Below are 22,899 nucleotides of genomic sequence, written 5' to 3' on the forward strand. Positions count from 1 at the left end.
GACGCAGGATGTGTTTGACAAACAAGGTAGCTAACGTCTTAGCATTGGGTAGTTTCTTGAGGGGCACAAAGTGGCACATCTTACTGAAGCGGTCTACTACAACCCACACCACCGACTTGCCTTGAGATGGAGGCAAATCGGTGAAAAAAACCAAGGAGATATGGGTCCAAGGTCTCTGGGGAATGGGCAAAGAACGTAGTAAGCCCGCTGGTCGGGACCTGGGAGTCTTGGACCTAGCACAAACTTCACAAGCGGCGACGTAGGCCTTAACGTCTTTAGGCAACACAGGCCACCAATAGTTTCTGGCAATGAGGTGCTTGGTACCCAGGATGCCTGGATGACCAGATAGTGAGGAGTCATGATTTTCCCTAAGTACCCTTAGCCGGAATTGCAGGGGAACAAACAGCTTGTTCTCAGGAAGGTTCCCGGGAGCTGAACCTTGATCAGCCGCAATTTCAGAGACTAAATCAGAATCAATAGAGGAAATGATTATACCTGGAGGCAAAATACAAGCAGGATCTTCCTCTGAAGGAGGGCTGGCCATGAAGCTACGCGACAGTACATCAGCCTTAATATTTTTAGACCCAGCCCTATAGGTAACCAAAAAGTTGAATCTGGTAAAAAATAACGCCCATCGAGCTTGTCTCGGGTTTAGCCTCCGCGCAGATTCTAGGAAAACCAGATTCTTGTGGTCAGTAAGGACCGTTACCTGGTGCCTAGCCCCCTCCAGGAAGTGGCACCACTCTTCAAATGCCCATTTAATGGCTAAGAGTTCGCGGTTGTCAATATTATAGTTACTCTCAGTGGGCGAAAACTTCCTGGAGAAGTAGGCACAGGGACGGAGATGGGTGAGGGACCTGGTACCCTGGGACAAGACAGCCCCCACTCCCACCTCGGACGCGTCAACCTCCACGATAAATGGCTCCATTTGGTTGGGCTGAACCAGCACCGGGGCCGAGATAAAGCACTTAAGGATCTCAAAAGCCTGGACAGCCTCAGGAGGCCAGTGGAGGAGATCAGCACCTTTGCGAGTGAGATCCGTAAGAGGCTTAGCGATGACCGAGAAGTTAGCGATAAATTTCATATTTACGGGAAATACCTGTGCGCCCAAGTGACCTCCCCGATGATCACTTAGGCATGGAAGTTTTCCGGCTGCTTATTCCTACGCCTAGGACAGTTGTTCACTTGATGCTTGTCATCCCCACAATAGAAGCAGAGACCATTCTTCCTGCGGAACTCTCTACGTTGTTGGGGGGACACGGAGGCCCCGAGTTGCATAGGTACCTCCGAGTCTTCCGTGGAAGAACGAAGCAACGAAATCTCGGGAGGCATCATGGGGGAGTCAGAGGAGAAAGCACAAAAACGTTCAAGTTGTTGTTCCCTGAGACGTCGGTCAAGTCGTACCACTAAAGCCATAACCTGGTCTAGGGAGTCAGAAGAGGGATAGCTAACTAGCAGGTCTTTCAGGGCGCTCGACAGACCCAACCTAAACTGGCACCTTAAGGCAGGGTCATTCCACCGAGAAGCTACGCACCACTTCCTAAAGTCAGAACAATACTCCTCAACAGGTCTCTTACCCTGACGTAAGGTCACCAGCTGACTCTCGGCAAAGGCAGTCTTGTCAGTCTCGTCATAAATGAGTCCGAGAGCAGTAAAGAAAAGATCAACGGAGGAAAGTTCAGGGGAGTCAGGAGCCAAGGAGAAGGCCCATTCTTGGGGCCCTTCCTGGAGCCGGGACATAATTATACCCACCCGCTGGCTCTCAGAACCTGAGGAGTGGGGCTTTAAGCGAAAATAGAGCCTACAACTCTCCCGAAAGGAGAGAAAAGTCTTCCGGTCCCCTGAGAACCGGTCAGGCAACTTGAGGTGGGGTTCAAGAGGTGAGGTGAGGGGCACTACCATGGTAGCATCAGGCTGGTTGACCCTCTGAGCCAGGGCCTGGACCTGTAGGGAGAGACCCTGCATTTCCTGAGCCAGGGTCTCAAGGGGGTCCATAGTAGTGTCAGGGACCAGGGTAGACTAGGTATATGGGCTTGTGATTATGTAATGATGGGGGTGGGGAAACAGACAAGTGAGCCCTAATCTACCCGCCACTCAGTCCCTGCCTACTTGCAACGACCCGCCCTAGGCGATGGGGTACAACTGGGCAACGGTCCCTACGCTCAATAAGTGCACGACAGACAAACAGACAAGGGTACACAGAAGCTAAGGGAAATGGGCCAGTTGCCCATGGCAACACCGTGAGCAACAAGAGTAGTGAACGAGCCGGGTCAAACCAGGAGTGTACGAGGTACCAAACGCAGAGCAGGAGAGTGGTGAACAAGCCGAGTCAAACCAGGAGTGTACGAGGTACCAAACGCAGAGCAGGAGAGTAGTCAGTAAGCCAGGGTCAGTATGAAGCAGGGACAAATAGTTCAAGTAGCTGCAGCAGGGCCAGGAAACCAAACGAGAAGAATCACAAGCAAGGAGGAACAGGAAAGGCAGGTATAAATAGACAGAGAGGGGGAGCTAGCTCCGTCTGGCCAGGCTGTGATAGGCTCTCCCACTCCTAAGCCTGCCATCCTGAGTGGTGGAAGATGGAGTAGTTTCACAGACATAGAAGCTGGTGCAGACTGATTACCTATGGGCGTTGACACAGAAGCTGTGCCTGGCAGATCCTTTACAAAAAGTTTCACTATTTTGAGTTCTCGTTGCTAATGACATTATGTAATGAGCTAAATTCTCTTTGTTACAGTCATAAGAATATGCCGGCTGTATAGGGAGTGAATAAATAAAGAGGGGGGGCCCAAATATACAAACCGGGCCCTAGCCTTGTGCCAATTCGAATCGCCACACCACTCCTTTCTTGGCATGAGGGTCCAAGAGCCCCATCTAATAGAAGGGATGTGATGGCATCTAGACCGCTTCTCTTCCTTTGTTTAAGATATATTAAGGGTACATTCATGTATATCATTTGTGTCTGGCCGTTTGTTTTTGCGTCTGAGCTGGACACCTGTCCAGTGTCCATAGCCAGACGGAGAAACGTTGCATGCAGTGTCTCTCTATCCGGCTCGGAGAGATCTCTGGTGTCACAACTGAATCCACCGGATAGAAAACTGACCCCATAAAAAACTATGGTATCAGTTTTGTCACCAGTTTCCCTCCCCCCCCAATTTTTTTTGTACTGTGCTAATTTTCACATGATGACACACAAAGGTTCTCTTAGATTCTGGAAAAAAAACCATAGGAAATAAAAAACATGAAATGCTTCAACCCATGCCATATTACAGAATTGCTTCTACAGGAACATACTGTGGCACACAGAGGTGCATGGAAGCACCACACAAAGCCATGCACTGTAAACCCATATAGCAGTGTATTCATATAAGCACAAAAGGAGCTAACCAGAGAAAGACCTGTGCAGCATATGATCCCCTCTGTCAAACCTGCATTCCCAGCTGCTCCCCACCAATAATATCGGGGTGCCTCACAGGATGAGAAGTGGTGTGGCAGGCAGCCACCCGAACATATCCAAGTGCTGTCTAGGAAGCTCTGCACTTGCAGGGCATATTCATTAGAGCAGGGGTAGGCAACCTGGTGAACTTGAGATCCACAACCCAGTCCATCCTCTACTCTGCGAACAGTTGCATGTCCAATAACAGTGACTAATGCAAACAGACGCTACAGAATACACTAATAATTTGCCAACCAAAGAATGCAAGAAATGAAGATTTCATAGCTCAATATATGTTTTTCCCTTCGGGACCTATATATCATGAAAAAAAAGTTTGCCTTTATTTTCTGGCCTTCACTTTTCAGACTGACTACTCCGCAGCTTTATGCTGGCCTTTTGGCTTGTAATTTTCAACAGTGCTCCATCTATGAATATCCATATAATACAATATAATAGGCATGACACCAGTATTTGCCGCAAGCGAGATCTTGTGACTTGTGTCCTCTGCCAAAGAAGGCATGTGTCCTGTATTCTGCAGCTGTATTCAGTGACCAAAGGCAGAATGTGGCCTTTGTCTGAGCACTTTGTACCGATCAATGGTATGTGTGACTAAGTAGGATTATCACTGTCACTTAGCTGTCACATGCAAGGGACTGGGTGTAAAATGAACTAAAATAAATCTCCCTTCATTTTAGAATGTTCTTTACAACTGTTTAAGAAATTAGAGCAAACATTATCATTCCAGGAGCCTCTGCAGTGTGAATACATGTACCCACCTCTGCTTTACATTCATTTAGTTATGTATAAAAATAATAATGATCCTAGCAATTTACCCCAGTTTATTAGAGAATTAAAATGCTCACAGCAGCGCAAATTATTTCAGGAAATACTGATGAAAATGCTTATAGGGGTAACAATAGTTTAACCCCTTAACGATAAGGTCTATTTTGGCATGGGACCGTTTTTCATACTGATGACCTATCCACAGGAGAGGTCATCAGTATATAATCGGTGGGGGTCTGACACCCGGACCCCGCACCAATCAGCTGCTCTAGTTCACAGTATAGCGGCCGTACTGCAGCTCAGCTCCTATTCTAGTGAATAGGAACAGAGTTGCAGATGTCCTTGAGGCAGCCAGAACAGCTGATCGGTGCAGTGTCTGGGTGTCAGACCCCCACCGATCATGTAATGATGATCTATCCTGTGGATAGGTCATCAGTGTAAAAAACGGTCCCGTGCCCGGACAAACCCTTTAATAACCAAGCATTATTTTTATTTTTTTCATCGTCCTATTCCAAGAGCTATAACTTTTTTTTCTGTTGACATAGCCGTGTATGAGGGCTTGTTTTTTGCGAGACAAATAATTTTTTTTCAATGGCATCATTTTTAAGGGAAAATATAACTTATTGATTAACTTTCATTACCTTTTCTTTAGGGGGGTTGAAAAAAATATCTATTCTGCCATTGTTTTTTTCATTTTAAATTCACACTGTTCACCGTGCAGTAAATAACATGTTGCCTTTATTCTATGGGTCGGTACAATTACAGCGATACCAAATATGTATAAGTTTTTAACGTTTTACTACTTTTGCACAATAAAACCTTTTTAAGCAAAAATAAAGGAATTTCACAAAGTGATATTTTGATTGCTTATATAATGCTTTGGTATGCTCGGTATACCAAAGCATTACTGCCGGTCAGTGTAAAACTGATGGGCAATCTATTAGATTGTGCCTCTGCCATGGCACCCCATCGACGGCCGGTGATTGCGGTCTATGACTGCTGATAGCTGACAGAGAGAGCCTCCTCCCTAAGTCAAACCACTTATGTGCCGGGGTCGCTATTGAGCGCGGCATTTTAAGGCGTTAAATGGCCGGGATCTGAGGTACAGTAATGCTCCATAGAAGTCTATGGGCACCATTTTATGGGTCCGCCTAATTTGGATCTTGTATGGAGTAGTAATATGCTTGTGTGCATAAGGCCTTAGTGTAATGAATCTTTATCTTATTATTGGAAGAATTTAAAAGGAATATATGGCTGTGTTCACATCTGCGTTGGAGGCTTCAGTAGGAACCTCTGTAGCAGTTTCCGTCATATTTGAAGGAAAAAGTAACGCAGCATGCAGTGCTATTTTATATGGAGAAATGACGGAAACCCAAGGGAACCCATTATAGTCAACAAGTTTTGTCAGGCCCCGTATGTGTAGGATCCGGCCCTCTCAGTTATTTTCGTTATTCTGTTCCTACGACGGAAAGGAATAACAGAAATTCTAGGGCAGATGTAACAGAGTCTAAGAGTTTCCTTTGGAATCCATTCCAGTTATTGTAGAATCAAATTCAAGTCAGCGAAAAATTTATAAGCCATTTAGATCTACTAAACCAAAGGACATCTGTACATGACTATGGATTTCCAACAAAGTATCTTTTGGCTTCTTACTTACTGATTTGATTAAACAGAGAAATAAAATAATTTTCTATTAACTTAAAATATTTTCCACATATGTTTTGTCAAGTAAAACCCAGCTGAACAGCATTTTTATCTGGAATTGTTCGTGCATATAACCCGTAACTGCCTGTCACTTGGTGATTAAAGATACAAAGTCGTTTTCGTCTGATTTTCTCCATACGGACAATTACACGAGCGAGTATAGTAGATAGGTATGAAATTATCCATAAAGTAATAAGTACAAACATATGGGCTAGTATACTTCCCATATAGAGTTGATTCTGCATGCTATAACTGGTAAACATGTAAAACTGGTTAGGAGGAACTCAAGATAATACATTAGTGAACTGCATTATCTATTATTCCCATTAAGTTAGAGCAGGGAAACTAAGGGGCTACTGAAAGTCACCAGGGGCAACCTCAGGGAATTGAATTTGTCCTTTTGCAGCAATAGATTGCAATTCTGCTACTGAGAAGAGTGAATTTACTACTGAAGCTAGATTTTGAAATAGCAGATAATGCATTTTCATAGTATATGAATACTGTACCTTTCAGAGGCTCATGGTTAAAAGATGACTTTTAAAGTCAAGTTTCCTTTAGAAAAATACAAAAACATGTTTTGCTAATAAATTGGGTCCCCCATCTATAAGCTAAAGCCAAGAGTCATGCCCAGTTTTAGGAACTATCAGTTTAAACAGTGAATAGCATGGCCCTCAATTGACTATAATGGGTACCGTTGGTATGCCTTGTTTATCCGAATGTGGTAAGCAGAATGAGCATGAATGCTCAAAATGAGACACCCTTGTAATCAGCATGTGGTTGGGGAACAGACAGTTGAAAATGGGGTTTCCCTAAATGGATGAGGGCAGCGTGAAGTAGTGACAGACATGTTGATTTTAGCGCTGTGTCTGTTTTATCAGCCTGTGGTATACTTTTTATTAGCTAGATGTCCTCACTATTCATGAGCTGGGGGCTCCCCTTGCCCACTCTCTGAGGGCAGCGTGAAGTAGCGACAGACATGTTGATTTCCGCGCTGTCAGTTATATGAGCCTGTGGTGTATTTTTTATGAGCTAGATGTCCTCACTATTCATGAGCTTGGGGCTCCCCTTGCCCACTCTCTGAGGGCAGCGTGAAGTAGTGACAGACATGCCGATTTCCGGGCTGTGTCTGTTATATGAGCCTGTGGTGTACTCGCCCAACCGCCGCTGATTGACAATAGAGACAGCGCTAAAATCAGTATCTCTGTCACTACTTCATGCTGCCCTCAGAGATGTCAGCATAAAGAGGGTGACAGAGCTCTGCCATATTAATTGATCTGTATTTTTGCTGTTGAAGAAGGCTTAGGGAGATGGAATATAACAATAGAAGCAAAGGATTTGTCGTGAGTATTTGTAAGATGTAGACTGTTGACTGACTTAAAGCAAATCATAAGCATTATACATTTTGACTGGGTTACTTAATCATGGTTCTAGTTTCCTATCTCCTTCTGGCTCCTTAAAGTAAACATGTGAATTTGACAATGGAGGAATTGACCATTTACATTTTCAGCTGGAATGTATTGACTGATCCGAGACGCTTCCAGCAATCAGACGCCAGAGCTGCATTCAGAAAGAGGGTTGTCCTATGGTTTTACAATTTAATGGATCTTTGAAACGTTATTGCCCATACATAAAATATTTGTCTAATAGTTGTATTACTGGACATATTCTCACAGTAGATTTGACAATCACTCTGCCTGTCAAGCTGTCACTTAGTATTAGCATGTCTATAGTGAAGCAGGCATGTGAGCCGTGGCTGACTCGGAGCAGATTGTACCAGGTACCATAACCATTACCTTTTATTAGTGTATCCGACATGCTTCAACAAACAGACTGATGTAAATACAATATACACATATCTAGTGTCAGTAACTGGTAAAATTAAAATTTATGGGAGACTATTTAGATATAGTTTACAGGATTAAAATACATAATATATTAAAATATATTTTTTCAAGTGGATATTATAGACAGGATAACCGTCTATAGAAAAAGCACAAAATGACATTAAAGAATAGAATGCAACACACTTCTCATGAACATGATGGTGAGAATTTGGCACAAAGGTTAAACAATTGGCAGCGTCTATTTAATATTTTTAATTGTCATTTTTGTTAGAATAAGGGGGCATGAATAATATTAGGTTTACGACTGATAACTTGCATCAACGTGGTTTAAACCAATGTGGTTTGCATTTTCCCCCTGTGCTTTTATAGATTCACTCCGGGAACTCAGGATTTAATCCAAATTTGAAATGAAGGGAAAAATAAAACCACCTCCTTCATTTATTTTTCTAAACCTCAAAACCGCGTGTCATAAGGATGGCATATGCGCGAAAATCACGCAGCCACGCACCAAACACTTATGACGCACGGAACTGCAAGGCGCAAAAGAACGCAGCGTTTTTTACGCGCGCAATACGCACATGTTCGTGTAAATAAGGCCTAAAAGAGACCTAAATATGCTGTGCACAAGCTGTACTGGCTCCGCTCCAGTGTGCATGAGCCCTTAAAAAGAGGCAAACTGCTAAACTTATTAGGGTATGTTCACGCGCAGTGACCAAAAACGTCTGAAAATACGTAGCTGTTTTCAGGCGAAAACAGCTCTTGATTTTCAGACGTTTTTGTAGCAACTCGTGTTTTTCGCGGCGTTTTTTATGGCTGTTTTTGGAGCTGTTTTCAATGGAGTCAATGAAAAATGCCTCCAAAAACGTCCCAAGAAGTGTCCTGCACTTCTTTTTACGAGCCGTCATTTTACGCACCGTATTTTGACAGCGACGCGTAAAATAAAGGCTGGTGGGAACAGAACATCGTAATTCCCATTGAAAGCAATGGGCAGATGTTTGTAGGCGTATTAGGGGCGTTTTTTCAGGCGTAATTCGAGGCGTAAAACGCCTGAATTACGCCTGAAAACACTGCGTGTGCACATACCCTAAGCGTTTAAAACTTGAAAACTTGAAAACTGTCCATAGATTTTGTGTGTGTTATAGGTTAACTATATTGTGAAGACAAGGACTGATGTGACTGATAACACCCTGTGTAGAGCGCTGCACGTCACCCTACCAGGAGCTCAACTTATAGGTCTTGCTACTGGGACCCCACCAATCCGCTGTGGGGAAAACACAATATTAATGTTTGTTTTACATAAAAAATTACAATTAAATTACAATGTGTGTCGATTTTCAGTAAGTGCCTTGTGGTCCCCACATCCTGGATGCTAGATTCCATAACAGAAGAAAAGTCCAAAGCAGGGGACCCCCTACGTACTAATAATAACGCCCTAAACAGGCGCAACACAAAGTGTTAACTCATGGGAGATCTGTTTGAGACTTGATGTCGTAAGTCTTCCTATTTTGTGTCATGCTTGGTAATGTTGGCGAATGGTTAATATTTCTATCAAAGGACTATGTCTACTGTCTATATTGCAGCACCACATTCCTAGGCCTCATGCACCAGACCGTAGCCGTGTGCACGGCCCATGATCGCGGCACGGACGGCCGCGGAGTGTCATCCAGGGGGCGCCCGCAATTCACGGACCGTGCACACATTGATTTCAATGAGCCCGGAAAGCAAACCCGGACTGTATAATGACTTGTCCTATTTTTTTGCGGTCCTGGTTTCCGGCCAAAGCACGGACTGTGGAAACCACGGTCGGGTGCATGAGCCTATAGAAATGAATGGGACCGCAATTCACCCGCAGACCTGCGGGTGAATTGAGGCTGCAAAAACGCGGTCGTGTGCATGAGGCCTTACATCTTTTTTAGACAGGGACATTTTGAAGATTTCTTTATCTGAGTTCTTTGGGGCTGTCATTTCATGTTCATTGTTACTTGACCTGCGATCACCCAGGAAACGTCAACCCCCATTTCCACACATGTACCTCTGAGGTTAAGCTAGGTCAATCCTCTAGGAAACAGCTGATCATAAAACTGTCCATGTTGCAGGATCCTGTTTAAAAATATTATGTATTTGATCAACCAGAAACAGATTATGGGGAAGTTTACATTTTACGTTGTTGTTCACTAGATATTAGGAAAAGTCTATTAAACTCTGGTCCCTCCAAGCTGAGTGATACTGAAATAACATTGTTAAAAATGTCATTTCCTAGGAATGATTCTGCTGATTGTGAATGCAGCCGAGGTGGTCTTTAAAATGACCTCTTAACCCATAGTTTTCCAGTCTACTCCCTTTTACCACCTCCAGCTGTCAGCAGAATCTCATTAGTTCCTACAGGCAGGTGAACCCATCAGCAAATACTGATCTTTTGATCTTTTCTGCTTGGTTACTTGAATTTTACTTTTGTCTGCCTCTGATTCACCAGTGTCCAAAAAAAATCAGTGAAAAAAAAAAAAAAAAAGATGTTTAGAATAGATATATACTACATACTTAGGTTTATGGGCAGAAGTTGACTAGAGTCCGTATTGCCATAATATAAAATATTCCTAACATCTTGAGCCGGTCTGCCATTGTTTATCTAAGTGAGTGTTGTTCACGTTGTGGTCATATGGGCCACTGTTTGAACAAGTTTTTCCTCTGCTATAAAGGTGCTCAACCCACCGAACCCACGCTCAATAAATTACTGCCGCAGATTGAAGATAAGTGACACGTGATGCTACTATTGACTTTTATGGCATGTATTAGCAGGGATAGGGATATGGCTCTTCTAAATCATGTACTACTGCTCTGCCCATGTATTAAGATCCCCAATTTCCTCTTATGACTGCGTCAAGTTCAATATACAATAACTACCTATGCTGTTCGGACGATAAGCAGTATATGAATGATTCGATTTCTTCATTTTAGCCATTCAGGACGCTTGATATTCTAGACCTGAATGTTACCTATCAGTGTTATATTTTTTTTGAAGAAAAATGTACTTTTACCACCATTTTTTTGCCACTTTGCTGCTGAGTCTAGGCCTGTCATGCATTATATTATCCAGAGGAGCCAAACATGAATACATTTCTCATCATAAAATGGTCCTTACATTTTTTTTTACATAAATTACATCATTAAAATGCAAGGACAAATGGATTGATGGCAGGATTTGTTTATAGTACAAAGAAATATGGGTGTTTTTTGCACTAAGTTAATACTGTATGTAAAAAAAAAGGTAGTTGTATAGACATATTTGGGATAAGGCTTTAACTTTAAAAGGTTTATATTGGGCATCATGCACATGGCAGCATAGATAGTCCCCATCCACATTGTACTATGGAGCCACAGTAACTTTGTGTGCTGCCATATGGTTCTTCGTCAAGTGTTGGTGATCTTCTAGGGGAGAATATCTTCATAATGCGACAAGCAATGGAGCATGCCTCAAATTTTGTTCCTGTTGGATTTGTACAGAATTAAATAATTAAAAAAAACTTCAGTATGCTTCTGTAGGAGGTAGAGTAAGGTCTCATGCACCCCTGTAAATGTCCTGTTATGGCTCTGTAGAACATGAACCTTGTAATACGGCCGTGTACATGAGGCCTTAGACTGAATTGTGTAACATTTTGCTATATCATTGCCTTCGTCATACTATTATTAGTATGTTATATTTTTACATTTTAACCATAGTTAATGTTTCAGTCATGACTTAATATGACACACAGAGCAATATTGGTCCAGTGCACGGTAGTCACAATATCAGAGTTTTACGCACATAGTAATGCACTTACATAAGCATTTAAGGTGAAAATAAGATTCTTTTAACTAAATTATGCCTGAGGTGAAAATTCTCAGGTAGCTTCTAATTTAGTAGTGACTCAGCTAAGCATGAAATATGTTCTAAGTGTACAGTAGACTTGACAGGTAGCCTGCATAGTTTTTAGTGAGATCACTTACATCATTGGAGATGTGGCTGACATTAAACTCACTTCTGTATGGAGACATGATGCATGTTTCAACTATGCTTGAAATGTCTTTAATGTCACTTCTAAATTTTAATATCCATTGCGTATAGCCTTTTTTTTGGAAGAAGATGTTGACTAGATAATCTTAGCACAATCTGAAATGTATTCAGCCATTAGCTGATAATTGTTGAGACTGGAATTGGATATATCACATCATATTCACACACTCTTCAGCATTGAAATTTCAACACTAAGAAGGAAATCACAGGATCGATAGACATGTTAATGATATGCAAATGTAAAAAAATTATTTATTAATATTTGATTTATTCAGTATCGAGTATGAGCGCCACATGCAGAAATACACACACTTACACGCCTTGGCATGCTATCAATGAGGTTATTAATGGTTGTCTGAAGAATGTTATGCCACGCTGAATGCACTTGAGCACGCAAATCATCAAGATTGACTTGCTGGCAGTTTCCTTTGCAATTGCCAACCAATGACGTCCAAGATGTGCTCAATGGGAGACACGTCCGAAGACGCTGCAGGCCATGGCAACATGTTTAGGCCACCCAGGCTGCTCACAGTAGCACGTGCAACATGTGACCTGGCATTGTCTTGTTGAAAAACGGCTTCTGGGCTGTACCACTGGTTTCACGACCAAATCAATGTAACTGTTAGTGAACTTGAGCTGTTAGTGCACTTGAAATGAAGACTAGAGGGGTCCAGCTTCCGTACATCATGCCACCCCACACCATAATCCTTGGAGTAGGACCATTGTGATGTTCCATTGTGAAGGTCTATTCATGGTGTTGTCCACGTGGTCTCCAGACCAATCTCCGGCTATCATTGCATCTGAGACAAAAGCGGGACTCATCTCTGAAGAGGATAGACCTCCATTCCAGCCTCCATTGTCATCTTGCTGTGCACTATGATAGCCTTTGAGAGTTTGTGGTCAATGGAACTCCTGTAGCCAGGTCCGGACTGGGACTTAAAATCAACCCTGGAATTTTAAAACACAGAGGCCCATCTCTGTCCATGCAATATGTTTGCGCGTTTGCGGTCGCACACTCCTGCTTTATAAGAACATTGTTCATTGTTTCTGATGCTTCTTGAAATGCTACCTTCCTGTTGTGCTACTCAGATATTTCATAAATCCAAAAAATATCACAAAACTGCTAAATATGAGCAGCATATGATGAGCTGAATATGAGCAGCACAGAATGGAGACCTACTGAAGATGGTGACAATATCCTGAAATGGACTCTCCCCAATCATATTTAAAATAAAGTACAAAATAAAATATTACAAAAATATATGTGTGAAATAAATATAACATATCATACACCAACAGGATATATAACGTGTCCATACGGCATATACTGTGTATACTAACAATGCCATCGTATATATTGTACAAATAAATAATGATTCTATATATACTATACGCACGAACAATGCGTCATTTATACTGCTCATATAAAAATCACCAATTTAACTGCACACATGAATAATGCTTCTATATATACTAAACACATGAATAATGACACCATATATACTGTACACATGAAAAACTCCACTATAAACTGTACACATGAATTCTATTTACACTATACACATTAGTAATGCTGCCATATACTGTATACTGGACACATGAATAATCTGGCACACATGGTGCACATGTGCCACTCACATCTAGAACACATGCCACACATGTACCACTAAAACCTAAGACATTAACCTGCAATTGGGTTTATCGGGTAAGGGCATTTTGACTACAAAAATAACACCGCATCTATTACTATTTTTCCTGTCAAATTTGATGGAAACTGCAACAGAGGTGAACAGATCTTAACTTTTCTGCAGCTAATGGGGGAGTGTTGGTTTACTGTAGACAGTAACAGAGAGAGCAGCACTGCTGAGCAGTGGCTGTATATCAGGTCCAGTGGCTGCTTATTGGCTCAGAATACAGCAGCCGCTCAGCAGTGCCTTTTTATTTTTCTCTTATCGAATAAACTCGGTGAAACCTGCTGATCGGGCTCCACCCCACACACAAAACAGTAAAATAACCAATTCTGGGCTGGTGGACGGACTCTATCCTTCTGGTGGACGGACTCTATCCTTCTGGTGAGAGGAAGCAGTGCTGCCACTTTATTGTTGCTCGATTATACAGAGGCAGCAAACCTAATCCCTCTTCTCTCCTTTGTGTCTGATCAATGGCTGCTTACAGATAAGCCTGATCAGACACTCAGTGTGAATAGGCTTCAGTCCGCAGCTAAAAAAAAATCTGGGTGGCAGTCAAACCAGTCCATCTGGCATTTACCAGAACTGCCAGATGGCCAGTCCAGGCCTACCTGTAGCTGGACGTGTGGCTTGTAGGCCAATTTTGTGCAAATGCCTTTTGATGGTTTGTGTCGACACTGGTTGCCGCCCTAGGCTTGGGATGTGACATCCAATTTATCTTGCAGTGCAGAATGGATCACTACGTTCCATTCTTCCAATCAGATGATTCGTCCGTGCAGACAGTGGCGTAGCTATAGGGGTCGCAGCGGTCGCAACTGCGACCGGGCCCCGTAGCTAGGGGGCCCGCAGGCCCCCCTCATCACACTAGCGCTTCAATGATTGCTCTACATTGCTGAGTCCCTGCTGTGGTACAAAAGAGACCCAGCAATGTAGCTTAAAGCATTGGTGGCAGCTCAGCTGTCAGAGAGTCATTGCACGGAGGGGGAACAAGACGGTGGAAAATGAATGATAGATGAATCCACTCATCTTACGAGACCCAGGCCCGCCCACTGTACTGTCCACCCAATCAGCTCACTTCTTGCTGTTTCCCTCTTCCTCGTGACCTGTTCAGAGGGAAAGGAATGGCTACAGCAAGAAGATGGTGTGCGTGTCTGCTGCTCCCCTGCAGTACCAGCTGCTCTCTGACCCCACAGCAGATGTAAGTAGCAACTAGTAATCCAGCTCTTAACCCCTTCACTGTGTGTGTGTATGTATGTCTGTCATGCTGAGCAGTCACACCTCAGGGCTGACAGTTTAGCATAACAGACAAAGTATCTATCTATCTATCTATCTATCTATCTATCTATCTATCTATCTATCTATCTATCTATCTATCTATCTATCTATCTATCTATCTATCTATCTATCTATTTATTTATCTCATATCTACACTGGCGTAGCTATAGGGGTCGCAATTGCGACCGGGCCCCGAAGCCAGGGGGGCCCACAGCCCCCCGCACCACATCAATAAAAAGTTACTATAGTAACTCGGGCCGCGGGCCCCTGTTACTATAGTAACAGACTGACCTTACCTTCCTGGTTCCGGATCGCAGCGGAGGTCCTGACGTCACAGCGCTATGTACCGCGCACAACATCGAGAGGACAGAACTTCCGCCGCGGCTGAAGAGGAAGGTAAGATTAGTTGCCCTGACTGGCGGGGTCCGACTCCCGGGACCCGCCAATCAGCTGTTTTGAAGGGGCCGCAGCACTCGTACGAGAGCTGCTCCCCTTCATTCCGGTCACACTGTGAATCGGTGTCGGCGATTCACAGTGTGAGCGAGTAGTGAAATGAAGGGGAAGCAGCTCTCGTACGAGTGCTGCGCCCCTTCAAAAGCTGATTGGCGGGTCCCGGGAGTCGGACCCCGCCAGTCAGGGCAACTAATCTTACCTTCCTCTTCAGCCGCAGCGGAAGTTCTGTCCTCTCGATGTTGTGCGCGGTGCATAGCGCTGTGACGTCAGGACCTCCGCTGCGATCCGGAACCAGGAAAGTCCCGGGAGTCGGACCCAGACACATCAGCTATTCATGGCCTATCCTGAGGAAAGGCCATCAATGTTTAGGGACTTTACAACCCCTTTAAGCCTACGATGTAGCAGGCTTAGAGGGCCCATGAGACAGGATCACAGATTGTGTGATCCTGTTTGCTGGGCCCTGTATCTAAGACAATCACATGGTAGGCTTAGATACATGGCCCATGTGTGATCCTGTCTGTGGGACCCTGTATCTAAGCCTACCACACTGTCGGTTTAGATACAGGGCCCCAGCACACAGTAATCTTATACTGTATAAGATTACTGTCTGCCTACGTTGTGGTAGGCTTAGATACAGGGTCCCACAGACAGTATCACACATGGGCCCTGTATCTAAGCCTAACACACGTGTTACTAATCTTTTTTTGTGTCTTTTCTTACAGGTTCGGTCGTTGGACTACGGCGGATTCCAGGACTACTTCGATGACGGCTTTTTTTTTTGTTATCAATAAAATGGTTAATGAGGGTTGTGTTGGTTTTATTAATTTCAATAAAATATTTTTTCTATGTCTTTGTGTTTTTTTTTAAACTATATTACTACCGCCTTAGTAATGGCCGCTGGCTGATTGACAGCATCCATTGCTAAGGCGGGGCTTAGTGTTAGCCGGTGCAGAGGCTAACACTAACGCCCTTTATTACCCCCGGTACCCACCGCCACCAGGGGTGCTGGGAAGAGCCGGGTACGATCCAGTACTTGACCATCTGTAGTGATGGTCGGCCACTGGGGTGGCCGCAGGCTGGTATTATCAGGAGGGGAAAGGCCAAAAACAGTGGCCCTTCCTACCCTGGTGATGCTAGGCTGCTGCTGCTTTATTGTATCTGGCTGGTTATGAAAAATGGGGGGGACCCCACGTCATTTAAAAAAAAAAATAATAATAATTGAAAAGAACGATGTGGGGTCCCCCCCAATTTTCATAACCAGCCAGATGCAACACAGCAGCAGCAGGCAGCATTACCAGGGTGGTAGGGGCCACTGTTTTTGGCCTTCCCCAGCCTAATACTACCAGCCTGCGGCCACCCCGGTGCCTGCCCATCACTACAGATGGTCGGGTACTGGTTCGTACCCGGCTCTTCCCAGCACCCCTGGTGGCGGTGGGTACCGGGGTAATAATGGGGGTTAGTGGTAGCCTCTGCACCGGCTAACATTAAGCCTCGCCTTAGTAATGGAGGTTGTCAATCAGCCGGCGGCCATTACTAAGGCGGTGATAATAAAGTTTAAAAAGATACAAGCACATAGAAAAAATATTTTATTGAGATAAAAAAACACAACCCTCATTAACCATTTTATTGAGAATAAAATAAACGCCGTAATTTAAGTCCTCGTATCCGAAGTCCAACAACCGAACCTGTAAAAAAACACAAACACACAAAAATAATCAGTAACACATAAAGAAGCAAAATTATTATTCTTACCTTTCCTGGGCCCAGCGCCGGAGCCGCAATGTCAGCGTGCTGAGCCCTGTATCTAATCCAATCATGTGTGATACTGTCTGCTGAGCTGTGTATCTAATCCAATCATGTGTGATACTGTCTGCTGGGCCCTGTATCTAATCCAATCATGTGTGATACTGTCTGCTGAGCTGTGTATCTAATCCAATCATGTGTGATACTGTCTGCTGGACCCTGTATCTAATCCTATCATGTGTGATACTGTCTGCTGGGCCCTATATCTAATCCGATCATGTGTGATACTGTCTGCTGAGCCACTGTATCTAATCCTATCATGTGTGATACTGCCTTCTGAGCCACTGTATCTAATCCTATCATGTGTGGTACTGTCTGCTGAGCCACTGTATCTAATCCTATCATGTGTGATACTGTCTGCTGGGCCACTGTATCTAATCCTATCATGTGTGATACTGTCTGCTCAGCCACTGTATCTAATCCTATCATGTGTGATACTGTCTGCCCAGCCACTGTATCTAATCCTATCATGTGTGATACTGTCTGCTGAGCCACTGTATCTAATCCTATCCATAGTTTATAGGGTCGTAGTGCTATAGATATGCTATGCTGTCTCCTATACACACTTTTTTGGGGGCGGACACACATGTATTGGGGCTATTTCCCTGACATTTTAAGCCCTGAGGGTATGTTCACACGACAGCGTCCGTTACGGCTGAAATTACGGTGCTGTTTTCAGGAGAAAACAGCACCGTAATTTCAGCCGTAATGGCATGTGCAGGCGTCTTTTGCTGCGTCCATTACGGACGTAATTTGAGCTGTTTTTCTATGGAGTCCATGGAAAACGGCTCCATTTACGTCTGAAGAAGTGACAGGCACTTCTTTGACGCGGGCGTCTTTTTTACGCTCCGCCTTTTGACAGCGGCGCGTAAAAAAAAATGACCGTCGGCACAGAACATCGTAAGACCCATTCAAATGATTGGGCAGATGTTTGCCAACGCTTTTGAGCCGCATTTTCGGACGTAATTCAATGCTAAAACGCCCGAATAACGTCCGTAAATAGGGTGTGTGAACCCACCCTTAGTGACGCCGCGGCTGCTAGTGCTGCATTGTTGGGTCACTTAGGAGACCCAGCGATGCAGCTGAAAGCTGCGGACCGTCGGCCATGAGAAGTTTGCGGGGGGGGGGGGCCCAGTAAGAATGTTTGCATCGGGGCCCAAGAGCCTCTAGCTACGCCCCTGCGTGCCGAAGTTCGCCTTCGCGCACCTCTTGTTTTCATTCTCGTTCGTTGTTGTTCTCCCAACCTCCGGGACGTTTAAAAGTGCTGGAATCTTGGCCTAGGAGCGTAAAGATCTGCTGGAGTGAAAAACCACAAGTGGCAATAACAGGCACATCGACGAACAGGAGGCATCCCGCAATCATCCTACACCACTTCATCCAATTTTTGAGGTTTCATGTGGCTAAAAAAACTTTGCTTTCAATCTGGCCTTTATGCCCCTTCCACATGCCACAGATTGGAGTTAGCTGCTTGAAAATTTGATCATTTTCAGATCTTAATGACACCTGCTACTTCCTCAATTTGCATAACTTTACGGCCCTTCTTGGTGTTGCAATTTCAATGCTGAGGAGTGTATTATCCTTCTAGTTAGTGTTTTATGGACAGTTATTGTTGTCCAGCATGATTTCTGGCCAGGTGTAGTTTCTTTTTACTGTCATAGAGAAGGCATAACTTACTAAAATAATAGCCTTTTAAGCAAATTTAGAACCCATAGGGTTATATACATTAGCAAATTAAAATAAATCTAAAAACAAACAAACAAATAAACAGATTTTAACCCTAACCTTATTTCTAGATACAATGGAAGATCTAGCAAATTCAAAATAAAAGTGAACAATTACCCACTGGTAGCCTTAAAGGGAACCTGCCACATTGAAAATGGAGTCAAAACTGTGTGCAGCATTTTATAGGGCAGGAGAAGCTGAGCATATTAATGTATAGTTTTGTGGGAAAAGATTTAGTAGAACTTAATTTATTTATTTAAACCCCTGCTCCTTCTGGGCTTAGGAGTCCAGTGGGCGGTAATTTTCATCCTTCCTTGAGTGTGCATACAGAAATAACTGTCACTAATTGAGTAGGACCGTCCACTAGACTCCTAAGCCTAGAATGAGCAGAGGTTCAGATTGTCAAATTACAAGAAGTCTTTGGTGGAGGTGTGTGCCCAATGGCCCCTACTGATTTCTATAACGAAGGGGCCATGGGGCTAATCTTTGAGTCTGCAGTTGGAATCTCCTCTCCCATTCACTGCAATGAGACTAGATTCTCCTAGCACTGTGGTCTCTTCATTCTAGACATTTTTGGGGGTCTCAAAAATCATTCCCAGCTATGACGTCATCTGACACGTCTCAATGATGTCAGAAGATATTTGAAGGTAAACCTTTCTCTATAAAGAGGCTCTGTCACCAGTTGATAACTGCCCTATCTTCTACCTAATCTAATAGGGGCTTTAGCAGAGTATAGGACAGATAATAATACTTCTCCATAGGGGTGACAAAGGTTTCATGATTTAGAGTAGGTAGACAGGAAGTACTCCAAAAATAACTGCATTGTGGGCTACCAATACGTCTTTTGGGACAGGAGCATCAACTCTTCTGCAGGCCAAAATGTAATTTTCTGCTTGTGTTTCATGATCCTATATAAAAATGACTGTGGAACATTTCAGAAAACTGGCATAGCATGCTGATCTTTTTTGTAGTAGGAAACAAAGGGAGAAATCCTCCAGCTCACCTGACACAAAGATTGAGTGTCGCTGTCAGCGCCTGGATCTTTTTCGTGTCGGCACACGATGCAGGAACAGAAATAGCAGAGGAAATATGGTCCAGCGCTTAGGTAGAAGTAAAATAGAAAAAATATTTTTCCAAGTTTAATTAAATTGCGTTAAAAAGTCCATTGTAGTATGGTCTCGGTGTGTGAATAGTAGGAAAGAAATGATCCTGTTAGCCTACGCGTTTCGGACGAGGCAACGTCCTTAGACTTGGCTGTAGTGTAGTTTGAAGTTGGCGCTCTGGCGAATTTATACTGTGTCCGGGGTGACAGCTGAGTCGTGATTGCGTTTCACGTCTCTGTGTCGCATGGACCGCAACCCGGAAGTGGGATGATGTCGGTGTTTGGTACGCCCATACTGGTGTTACGTAAGTTGTCATTTCATATTAGGCAACTTGCCCTATGAAGCAATATGAGTTACTTTGATAAACTGTATTATGGGTTGTATCTAATATGTAACACTGAAATATTTGAGGACGCTTGTAAAATGGATCTTGATATATATAGTCATGTGTGCGTTCCAGATCATGTGACCAAGTGGAACGCAAACATGCAAGGCGGATCAGCGGCTGATCCGCCTTGCATGTTTGCGTTCCACTTGGTCACATGATACAACCCATAATACAGTTTATCAAAGTAACTCATATTGCTTCATAGGGCAAGTTGCCTAATATGAAATGACAACTTACGTAACACCAGTATGGGCGTACCAAACACCGACATCATCCCACTTCCGGGTTGCGGTCCATGCGACACAGAGACGTGAAACGCAATCACGACTCAGCTGTCACCCCGGACACAGTATAAATTCGCCAGAGCGCCAACTTCAAACTACACTACAGCCAAGTCTAAGGACGTTGCCTCGTCCGAAACGCGTAGGCTAACAGGATCATTTCTTTCCTACTATTCACACACCGAGACCATACTACAATGGACTTTTTAACGCAATTTAATTAAACTTGGAAAAATATTTTTTCTATTTTACTTCTACCTAAGCGCTGGACCATATTTCCTCTGCTATTTCTGATCTTTTTTGCTCATACTGGAGGAATGTATAGAGAGTGAACTTCTATGGAATTCCATATTTGTCATCCGAAGAACAAAGTCCAAACTTTAAAGTATTTTCCCAGTTTTGAACTAGAGAACCTGGAGTTCGTGTGACAACACACATGAAACGAGGACAAACTTTCCGTGTTTAAGTACAAAGAGGTGCAAGGATATCAAAGAGTGTGTCCTAGGGAAACTCACCTGCGGGATTGATGTGGCTTATTTAGCATGAAACAGCTAGTATGAGAGATTGGAGTAAAGAAAGTAAGGAGATCTGACAGACAGGGCATGTAACCTGATGCTCGGCACAGGTAAGAACCTAACAGCCGTCCTGTCAAGAAAGCCTTGACTCTTTATTGTGTACAACTCCACATGAAAGACTCTTTGTGAACTTCTTATTTTAACAGGTTCTTATTCTGACTTACAGTCCTTAAAAGCTTCAAAACATTTATCCGTGATGGCTCACTTAGCTTATGAATAGTTTCAAGGCCTCACAAAGCAGTGTGACTTCAACGTATTTGTTATATTATTGTATGGTTGACCTCTATAATATCTACCTGTGTTATATAAGTCCCCATGACATGATTTCTGGTCATTTAAATTCTGTGCAATAAGATAAAGCCACAATCTTGTGCCCACTCGTACTTCTGAAGAAAATAACAGCAACTTAATGTTCTGGTATGTTAAGGGCGAGAGCCCATTACACACAGGTACTTAAATGATCTTACAGTTATAAGAAATTGTTGAATCACCTGCATATAATAATTTCGAGAATATGACATTTTTGCTAGCCATGTTTTGATGGAGATTTAATAGATTTCATTATCTTCACAGCACTTTAAAGTGTCAAAAGAAACAGATTTCTGCATGCTCATTGTAAAAAAAAAAAATTTCCATTCAATACACTCCAGTTGCAAGTTAATGGCTGGAAAAACATAATTCTAAACACTTTGCTGCCAATTTAATAAATGAATCACAACTGGTTCCCTACTTTCTAGAGCACGTTCCAAGAGCTGCTATTAGACAAAAGCCTGATTGTTTTACTTACCTTTTCCCTTTTTATAAAGCCCTGTCTATCTTTGATATCACAGTGGAATAGATGTCAGAGACAGAATTTAGAGGGGTTTTCCCTGGATCAATATTTATCACCTATCAACATGATAGGTGATAAATATCTGATCGGTAGGGGTCCAATTGCTGGGACCCTCATCGATCACGAGAACAGGCTTACCTAGCCGTTCCTGGGAGCCCTATAAGAATGGAATGGTAGTGCGCATGCTCGGCCACCACTCCATTTATTTCTATGGGGCTGCCAAAGATAGCGGAACGGCAGCCCCATAGAAATTAATGGAGCGGTGCTTAATCATGCGCACTACCACTCCATTCCTATGGGACTCCCAGGAACGGCAAGGTAAGCCTGTTCTCAAGATCGATGAGGGTCCCAGCAGTTGGACCCCTACCCATCAGATATTTATCACCTATATAAGGTTTTGTATATTACAGAATATTCATTAGGTTATCTAGTACACAATATGGACCATGCATTTTCAGTAAATTATACAATTTTGTAACAAAAAAATGCATTATTAAAGCAGATAATCCCGTTAAATGCCTCACAACTTCTTCTACCAAGGGTAAAAAGTCACGACTACTGCGAGTAAGGGTATGTTCACACGATAGCAGGAATTTACGTCTGAAAAGACAGACTGTTTTCAGGAGAAAACAGCTGCCTCGTTTCAGACGTAAATGCTCCTCCTCACATTTTGCGAGGCTTCTCTGACAGCCGTAAATTTTGAGCTGTGCTTCATTGACTTCAATGAAGAACGGCTCAAATTACGTCTGAAAGAAGTGTTCTGCACTTCTTTTGACGAGGCTGTATTTTTACGCGTCGTCGTTTGACAGCTGTCAAACGACGACGCGTAAATGACAGGTCGTCTGCAAAGCACGTCGGCAAACCCATTCAAATGAATGGGCAGATGTTTGCCGACGTATTGTAGCCTTATTTTCAGACGTAAAACGAGGCATAATACGCCTCGTTTACATCTGAAAATAGGTCG

The sequence above is a fragment of the Rhinoderma darwinii genome, chromosome 1, assembly GCF_050947455.1.
Source record: "Rhinoderma darwinii isolate aRhiDar2 chromosome 1, aRhiDar2.hap1, whole genome shotgun sequence".
NCBI classification, from domain to species: domain Eukaryota; kingdom Metazoa; phylum Chordata; class Amphibia; order Anura; family Rhinodermatidae; genus Rhinoderma; species Rhinoderma darwinii.